The following is a 9,946-nucleotide window of genomic DNA, read 5'->3' on the forward strand; positions in this document are numbered from 1 at the left end:
GATGTCGCGGGAGTCTCATAGAGTCTCTTGACACCGGCTACTGCGTGTGTAGGTCAAAGTCCGCCGATCGCGGCATTCCCTAATTTTGTAAAATGTATTTTTATTCCTCTGGGTGTTGCAATTGATATCAATGATTAATATGATTGCCCTCAGTAAAAAAGCACAAGAAACAGGACGCAAACAGTTACAAACAGTCAGGTTCTTGGCTTCATAAGATGTCGCGGGAGTCTCATAGAGTCTCTTGACACCGGCTACTGCGTGTGTAGGTCAAAGTCCGCCGATCGCGGCATTCCCTAATTTTGTAAAATGTATTTTTATTCCTCTGGGTGTTGCAATTGATATCAATGATTAATATGATTGCCCTCAGTAAAAAAGCACAAGAAACAGGACGCAAACAGTTACAAACAGTCAGGTTCTTGGCTTCATAAGATGTCGCGGGCGATCGGAACGCGATGACCAGAGGACGGCGTCACGTAAAACAACGTGAGTCGGCGGGAACGGCCCAGCGGCCGGTGCATCAGGCCGGATTCGAACCAGCTATGCAATTCTTAGAGTGCTATATAGCACAGCGCTGCCTTTCCTATGTGTGCCACGGAGGAGACGCTGATTAATGCAGTGCTCAGTATATACATGATTAGAGTCTCGTGACGCAGGCTACTGCCTGTGTGTAGGTCAAAGTCCGCTGATCGCGGCATTCCCCTATTTTGTAAAATGTATTTTTATTCCTCTGGGTGTTGCAATTGATATCAATGATTAATATGATTGCCCTCAGTAAAAAAGCACAAGAAACAGGAGGCAAACAGTTACAAACAGTCAGGTTCTTGGCTTCATAAGATGTCGCGGGAGTCTCATAGAGTCTCTTGACACCGGCTACTGCGTGTGTAGGTCAAAGTCCGCCGATCGCGGCAATCCCTAATTTTGTAAAATGTATTTTTATTCCTCTGGGTGTTGCAATTGATATCAATGATTAATATGATTGCCCTCAGTAAAAAAGCACAAGAAATAGGACGCAAACAGTTACAAACAGTCAGGTTCTTGGCTTCATAAGATGTCGCGGGAGTCTCATAGAGTCTCTTGACACCGGCTACTGCTTGTGTAGGTCAAAGTCCGCCGATCGCGGCATTCCCTAATTTTGTAAAATGTATTTTTATTCCTCTGGGTGTTGCAATTGATATCAATGATTAATATGATTGCCCTCAGTAAAAAAGCACAAGAAACAGGACGCAAACAGTTACAAACAGTCAGGTTCTTGGCTTCATAAGATGTCGCGGGAGTCTCATAGAGTCTCTTGACACCGGCTACTGCGTGTGTAGGTCAAAGTCCGCCGATCGCGGCATTCCCTAATTTTGTAAAATGTATTTTTATTGCTCTGGGTGTTGCAATTGATATCAATGATTAATATGATTGCCCTCAGTAAAAAAGCACAAGAAACAGGACGCAAACAGTTACAAACAGTCAGGTTCTTGGCTTCATAAGATGTCGTGGGAGTCTCATAGAGTCTCTTGACACCGGCTACTGCGTGTGTAGGTCAAAGTCCGCCGATCGCGGCATTCCCTAATTTTGTAAAATGTATTTTTATTCCTCTGGGTGTTGCAATTGATATCAATGATTAATATGATTGCCCTCAGTAAAAAAGCACAAGAAACAGGACGCAAACAGTTACAAACAGTCAGGTTCTTGGCTTCATAAGATGTCGCGGGAGTCTCATAGAGTCTCTTGACACCGGCTACTGCGTGTGTAGGTCAAAGTCCGCCGATCGCGGCATTCCCTAATTTTGTAAAATGTATTTTTATTCCTCTGGGTGTTGCAATTGATATCAATGATTAATATGATTGCCCTCAGTAAAAAAGCACAAGAAACAGGACGCAAACAGTTACAAACAGTCAGGTTCTTGGCTTCATAAGATGTCGCGGGAGTCTCATAGAGTCTCTTGACACCGGCTACTGCGTGTGTAGGTCAAAGTCCGCCGATCGCGGCATTCCCTAATTTTGTAAAATGTATTTTTATTGCTCTGGGTGTTGCAATTGATATCAATGATTAATATGATTGCCCTCAGTAAAAAAGCACAAGAAACAGGACGCAAACAGTTACAAACAGTCAGGTTCTTGGCTTCATAAGATGTCGCGGGAGTCTCATAGAGTCTCTTGACACCGGCTACTGCGTGTGTAGGTCAAAGTCCGCCGATCGCGGCATTCCCTAATTTTGTAAAATGTATTTTTATTCCTCTGGGTGTTGCAATTGATATCAATGATTAATATGATTGCCCTCAGTAAAAAAGCACAAGAAACAGGACGCAAACAGTTACAAACAGTCAGGTTCTTGGCTTCATAAGATGTCGCGGGAGTCTCATAGAGTCTCTTGACACCGGCTACTGCGTGTGTAGGTCAAAGTCCGCCGATCGCGGCATTCCCTAATTTTGTAAAATGTATTTTTATTCCTCTGGGTGTTGCAATTGATATCAATGATTAATATGATTGCCCTCAGTAAAAAAGCACAAGAAACAGGACGCAAACAGTTACAAACAGTCGGGTTCTTGGCTTCATAAGATGTCGCGGGAGTCTCATAGAGTCTCTTGACACCGGCTACTGCGTGTGTAGGTCAAAGTCCGCCGATCGTGGCATTCCCTAATTTTGTAAAATGTATTTTTATTCCTCTGGGTGTTGCAATTGATATCAATGATTAATATGATTGCCCTCAGTAAAAAAGCACAAGAAATAGGACGCAAACAGTTACAAACAGTCAGGTTCTTGGCTTCATAAGATGTCGCGGGCGATCGGAACGCGATGACCAGAGGACGGCGTCACGTAAAACAACGTGAGTCGGCGGGAACGGCCCAGCGGCCGGTGCATCAGGCCGGATTCGAACCAGCTATGCAATTCTTAGAGTGCTATATAGCACAGCGCTGCCTTTCCTATGTGTGCCACGGAGGAGACGCTGATTAATGCAGTGCTCAGTATATACATGATTAGAGTCTCGTGACGCAGGCTACTGCCTGTGTGTGTAGGTCAAAGTCCGCTGATCGCGGCATTCCCCTATTTTGTAAAATGTATTTTTATTCCTCTGGGTGTTGCAATTGATATCAATGATTAATATGATTGCCCTCAGTAAAAAAGCACAAGAAACAGGACGCAAACAGTTACAAACAGTCAGGTTCTTGGCTTCATAAGATGTCGCGGGAGTCTCATAGAGTCTCTTGACACCGGCTACTGCGTGTGTAGGTCAAAGTCCGCCGATCGCGGCATTCCCTAATTTTGTAAAATGTATTTTTATTGCTCTGGGTGTTGCAATTGATATCAATGATTAATATGATTGCCCTCAGTAAAAAAGCACAAGAAACAGGACGCAAACAGTTACAAACAGTCAGGTTCTTGGCTTCATAAGATGTCGTGGGAGTCTCATAGAGTCTCTTGACACCGGCTACTGCGTGTGTAGGTCAAAGTCCTCCGATCGCGGCATTCCCTAATTTTGTAAAATGTATTTTTATTCCTCTGGGTGTTGCAATTGATATCAATGATTAATATGATTGCCCTCAGTAAAAAAGCACAAGAAACAGGACGCAAACAGTTACAAACAGTCAGGTTCTTGGCTTCATAAGATGTCGCGGGAGTCTCATAGAGTCTCTTGACACCGGCTACTGCGTGTGTAGGTCAAAGTCCGCCGATCGCGGCATTCCCTAATTTTGTAAAATGTATTTTTATTCCTCTGGGTGTTGCAATTGATATCAATGATTAATATGATTGCCCTCAGTAAAAAAGCACAAGAAACAGGACGCAAACAGTTACAAACAGTCAGGTTCTTGGCTTCATAAGATGTCGCGGGAGTCTCATAGAGTCTCTTGACACCGGCTACTGCGTGTGTAGGTCAAAGTCCGCCGATCGCGGCATTCCCTAATTTTGTAAAATGTATTTTTATTGCTCTGGGTGTTGCAATTGATATCAATGATTAATATGATTGCCCTCAGTAAAAAAGCACAAGAAACAGGACGCAAACAGTTACAAACAGTCAGGTTCTTGGCTTCATAAGATGTCGCGGGAGTCTCATAGAGTCTCTTGACACCGGCTACTGCGTGTGTAGGTCAAAGTCCGCCGATCGCGGCATTCCCTAATTTTGTAAAATGTATTTTTATTCCTCTGGGTGTTGCAATTGATATCAATGATTAATATGATTGCCCTCAGTAAAAAAGCACAAGAAACAGGACGCAAACAGTTACAAACAGTCAGGTTCTTGGCTTCATAAGATGTCGCGGGAGTCTCATAGAGTCTCTTGACACCGGCTACTGCGTGTGTAGGTCAAAGTCCGCCGATCGCGGCATTCCCTAATTTTGTAAAATGTATTTTTATTCCTCTGGGTGTTGCAATTGATATCAATGATTAATATGATTGCCCTCAGTAAAAAAGCACAAGAAACAGGACGCAAACAGTTACAAACAGTCAGGTTCTTGGCTTCATAAGATGTCGCGGGCGATCGGAACGCGATGACCAGAGGACGGCGTCACGTAAAACAACGTGAGTCGGCGGGAACGGCCCAGCGGCCGGTGCATCAGGCCGGATTCGAACCAGCTATGCAATTCTTAGAGTGCTATATAGCACAGCGCTGCCTTTCCTATGTGTGCCACGGAGGAGACGCTGATTAATGCAGTGCTCAGTATATACATGATTAGAGTCTCGTGACGCAGGCTACTGCCTGTGTGTAGGTCAAAGTCCGCTGATCGCGGCATTCCCCTATTTTGTAAAATGTATTTTTATTCCTCTGGGTGTTGCAATTGATATCAATGATTAATATGATTGCCCTCAGTAAAAAAGCACAAGAAACAGGAGGCAAACAGTTACAAACAGTCAGGTTCTTGGCTTCATAAGATGTCGCGGGAGTCTCATAGAGTCTCTTGACACCGGCTACTGCGTGTGTAGGTCAAAGTCCGCCGATCGCGGCAATCCCTAATTTTGTAAAATGTATTTTTATTCCTCTGGGTGTTGCAATTGATATCAATGATTAATATGATTGCCCTCAGTAAAAAAGCACAAGAAATAGGACGCAAACAGTTACAAACAGTCAGGTTCTTGGCTTCATAAGATGTCGCGGGAGTCTCATAGAGTCTCTTGACACCGGCTACTGCGTGTGTAGGTCAAAGTCCGCCGATCGCGGCATTCCCTAATTTTGTAAAATGTATTTTTATTCCTCTGGGTGTTGCAATTGATATCAATGATTAATATGATTGCCCTCAGTAAAAAAGCACAAGAAACAGGACGCAAACAGTTACAAACAGTCAGGTTCTTGGCTTCATAAGATGTCGCGGGAGTCTCATAGAGTCTCTTGACACCGGCTACTGCGTGTGTAGGTCAAAGTCCGCCGATCGCGGCATTCCCTAATTTTGTAAAATGTATTTTTATTGCTCTGGGTGTTGCAATTGATATCAATGATTAATATGATTGCCCTCAGTAAAAAAGCACAAGAAACAGGACGCAAACAGTTACAAACAGTCAGGTTCTTGGCTTCATAAGATGTCGTGGGAGTCTCATAGAGTCTCTTGACACCGGCTACTGCGTGTGTAGGTCAAAGTCCGCCGATCGCGGCATTCCCTAATTTTGTAAAATGTATTTTTATTCCTCTGGGTGTTGCAATTGATATCAATGATTAATATGATTGCCCTCAGTAAAAAAGCACAAGAAACAGGACGCAAACAGTTACAAACAGTCAGGTTCTTGGCTTCATAAGATGTCGCGGGAGTCTCATAGAGTCTCTTGACACCGGCTACTGCGTGTGTAGGTCAAAGTCCGCCGATCGCGGCATTCCCTAATTTTGTAAAATGTATTTTTATTCCTCTGGGTGTTGCAATTGATATCAATGATTAATATGATTGCCCTCAGTAAAAAAGCACAAGAAACAGGACGCAAACAGTTACAAACAGTCAGGTTCTTGGCTTCATAAGATGTCGCGGGAGTCTCATAGAGTCTCTTGACACCGGCTACTGCGTGTGTAGGTCAAAGTCCGCCGATCGCGGCATTCCCTAATTTTGTAAAATGTATTTTTATTGCTCTGGGTGTTGCAATTGATATCAATGATTAATATGATTGCCCTCAGTAAAAAAGCACAAGAAACAGGACGCAAACAGTTACAAACAGTCAGGTTCTTGGCTTCATAAGATGTCGCGGGAGTCTCATAGAGTCTCTTGACACCGGCTACTGCGTGTGTAGGTCAAAGTCCGCCGATCGCGGCATTCCCTAATTTTGTAAAATGTATTTTTATTCCTCTGGGTGTTGCAATTGATATCAATGATTAATATGATTGCCCTCAGTAAAAAAGCACAAGAAACAGGACGCAAACAGTTACAAACAGTCAGGTTCTTGGCTTCATAAGATGTCGCGGGAGTCTCATAGAGTCTCTTGACACCGGCTACTGCGTGTGTAGGTCAAAGTCCGCCGATCGCGGCATTCCCTAATTTTGTAAAATGTATTTTTATTCCTCTGGGTGTTGCAATTGATATCAATGATTAATATGATTGCCCTCAGTAAAAAAGCACAAGAAACAGGACGCAAACAGTTACAAACAGTCGGGTTCTTGGCTTCATAAGATGTCGCGGGAGTCTCATAGAGTCTCTTGACACCGGCTACTGCGTGTGTAGGTCAAAGTCCGCCGATCGTGGCATTCCCTAATTTTGTAAAATGTATTTTTATTCCTCTGGGTGTTGCAATTGATATCAAGGATTAATATGATTGCCCTCAGTAAAAAAGCACAAGAAATAGGACGCAAACAGTTACAAACAGTCAGGTTCTTGGCTTCATAAGATGTAGCGGGAGTCTCATAGAGTCTCTTGACACCGGCTACTGCGTGTGTAGGTCAAAGTCCGCCGATCGCGGCATTCCCTAATTTTGTAAAATGTATTTTTATTCCTCTGGGTGTTGCAATTGATATCAATGATTAATATGATTGCCCTCAGTAAAAAAGCACAAGAAACAGGACGCAAACAGTTACAAACAGTCAGGTTCTTGGCTTCATAAGATGTCGCGGGAGTCTCATAGAGTCTCTTGACACCGGCTACTGCGTGTGTAGGTCAAAGTCCGCCGATCGCGGCATTCCCTAATTTTGTAAAATGTATTTTTATTCCTCTGGGTGTTGCAATTGATATCAATGATTAATATGATTGCCCTCAGTAAAAAAGCACAAGAAACAGGACGCAAACAGTTACAAACAGTCAGGTTCTTGGCTTCATAAGATGTCGCGGGCGATCGGAACGCGATGACCAGAGGACGGCGTCACGTAAAACAACGTGAGTCGGGGGGAACGGCCCAGCGGCCGGTGCATCAGGCCGGATTCGAACCAGCTATGCAATTCTTAGAGTGCTATATAGCACAGCGCTGCCTTTCCTATGTGTGCCACGGAGGAGACGCTGATTAATGCAGTGCTCAGTATATACATGATTAGAGTCTCGTGACGCAGGCTACTGCCTGTGTGTAGGTCAAAGTCCGCTGATCGCTGCATTCCCCTATTTTGTAAAATGTATTTTTATTCCTCTGGGTGTTGCAATTGATATCAATGATTAATATGATTGCCCTCAGTAAAAAAGCACAAGAAACAGGAGGCAAACAGTTACAAACAGTCAGGTTCTTGGCTTCATAAGATGTCGCGGGAGTCTCATAGAGTCTCTTGACACCGGCTACTGCGTGTGTAGGTCAAAGTCCGCCGATCGCGGCAATCCCTAATTTTGTAAAATGTATTTTTATTCCTCTGGGTGTTGCAATTGATATCAATGATTAATATGATTGCCCTCAGTAAAAAAGCACAAGAAATAGGACGCAAACAGTTACAAACAGTCAGGTTCTTGGCTTCATAAGATGTCGCGGGAGTCTCATAGAGTCTCTTGACACCGGCTACTGCGTGTGTAGGTCAAAGTCCGCCGATCGCGGCATTCCCTAATTTTGTAAAATGTATTTTTATTCCTCTGGGTGTTGCAATTGATATCAATGATTAATATGATTGCCCTCAGTAAAAAAGCACAAGAAACAGGACGCAAACAGTTACAAACAGTCAGGTTCTTGGCTTCATAAGATGTCGCGGGAGTCTCATAGAGTCTCTTGACACCGGCTACTGCGTGTGTAGGTCAAAGTCCGCCGATCGCGGCATTCCCTAATTTTGTAAAATGTATTTTTATTCCTCTGGGTGTTGCAATTGATATCAATGATTAATATGATTGCCCTCAGTAAAAAAGCACAAGAAACAGGACGCAAACAGTTACAAACAGTCAGGTTCTTGGCTTCATAAGATGTCGCGGGAGTCTCATAGAGTCTCTTGACACCGGCTACTGCGTGTGTAGGTCAAAGTCCGCCGATCGCGGCATTCCCTAATTTTGTAAAATGTATTTTTATTCCTCTGGGTGTTGCAATTGATATCAATGATTAATATGATTGCCCTCAGTAAAAAAGCACAAGAAACAGGACGCAAACAGTTACAAACAGTCAGGTTCTTGGCTTCATAAGATGTCACGGGAGTCTCATAGAGTCTCTTGACACCGACTACTGCGTGTGTAGGTCAAAGTCCGCCGATCGCGGCATTCCCTAATTTTGTAAAATGTATTTTTATTCCTCTGGGTGTTGCAATTGATATCAATGATTAATATGATTGCCCTCAGTAAAAAAGCACAAGAAACAGGACGCAAACAGTTACAAACAGTCAGGTTCTTGGCTTCATAAGATGTCGCGGGAGTCTCATAGAGTCTCTTGACACCGGCTACTGCGTGTAGGTCAAAGTCCGCCGATCGTGGCATTCCCTAATTTTGTAAAATGTATTTTTATTCCTCTGGGTGTTGCAATTGATATCAATGATTAATATGATTGCCCTCAGTAAAAAAGCACAAGAAACAGGACGCAAACAGTTACAAACAGTCAGGTTCTTGGCTTCATAAGATGTCGCGGGCGATCGGAACGCGATGACCAGAGGACGGCGTCACGTAAAACAACGTGAGTCGGCGGGAACGGCCCAGCGGCCGGTGCATCAGGCCGGATTCGAACCAGCTATGCAATTCTTAGAGTGCTATATAGCACAGCGCTGCCTTTCCTATGTGTGCCACGGAGAAGACGCTGATTAATGCAGTGCTCAGTATATACATGATTAGAGTCTCGTGACGCCGGCTACTGCGTGTGTAGGTCAAAGTCCGCTGATCGCGGCATTCCCCTATTTTGTAAAATGTATTTTTATTCCTCTGGGTGTTGCAAGTGATATCAATGATTAATATGATTGCCCTCAGTAAAAAAGCACAAGAAACAGGAGGCAAACAGTTACAAACAGTCAGGTTCTTGGCTTCATAAGATGTCGCGGGAGTCTCATAGAGTCTCTTGACACCGGCTACTGCGTGTGTAGGTCAAAGTCCGCCGATCGCGGCATTCCCTAATTTTGTAAAATGTATTTTTATTGCTCTGGGTGTTGCAATTGATATCAATGATTAATATGATTGCCCTCAGTAAAAAAGCACAAGAAACAGGACGCAAACAGTTACAAACAGTCAGGTTCTTGGCTTCATAAGATGTCGCGGGAGTCTCATAGAGTCTCTTGACACCGGCTACTGCGTGTGTAGGTCAAAGTCCGCCGATCGCGGCATTCCCTAATTTTGTAAAATGTATTTTTATTCCTCTGGGTGTTGCAATTGATATCAATGATTAATATGATTGCCCTCAGTAAAAAAGCACAAGAAACAGGACGCAAACAGTTACAAACAGTCAGGTTCTTGGCTTCATAAGATGTCGCGGGCGATCGGAACGCGATGACCAGAGGACGGCGTCACGTAAAACAACGTGAGTCAGAGGGAACGGCCCAGCGGCCGGTGCATCAGGCCGGATTCGAACCAGCTATGCAATTCTTAGAGTGCTATACAGCACAGCGCTGCCTTTCCTATGTGTGCCACGGAGGAGACGCTGATTAATGCAGTGCTCAGTATATACATGATTAGAGTCTCGTG

This window comes from Alosa sapidissima, chromosome 22, assembly GCF_018492685.1.
Source record: "Alosa sapidissima isolate fAloSap1 chromosome 22, fAloSap1.pri, whole genome shotgun sequence".
NCBI classification, from domain to species: Eukaryota; Metazoa; Chordata; class Actinopteri; order Clupeiformes; family Clupeidae; genus Alosa; species Alosa sapidissima.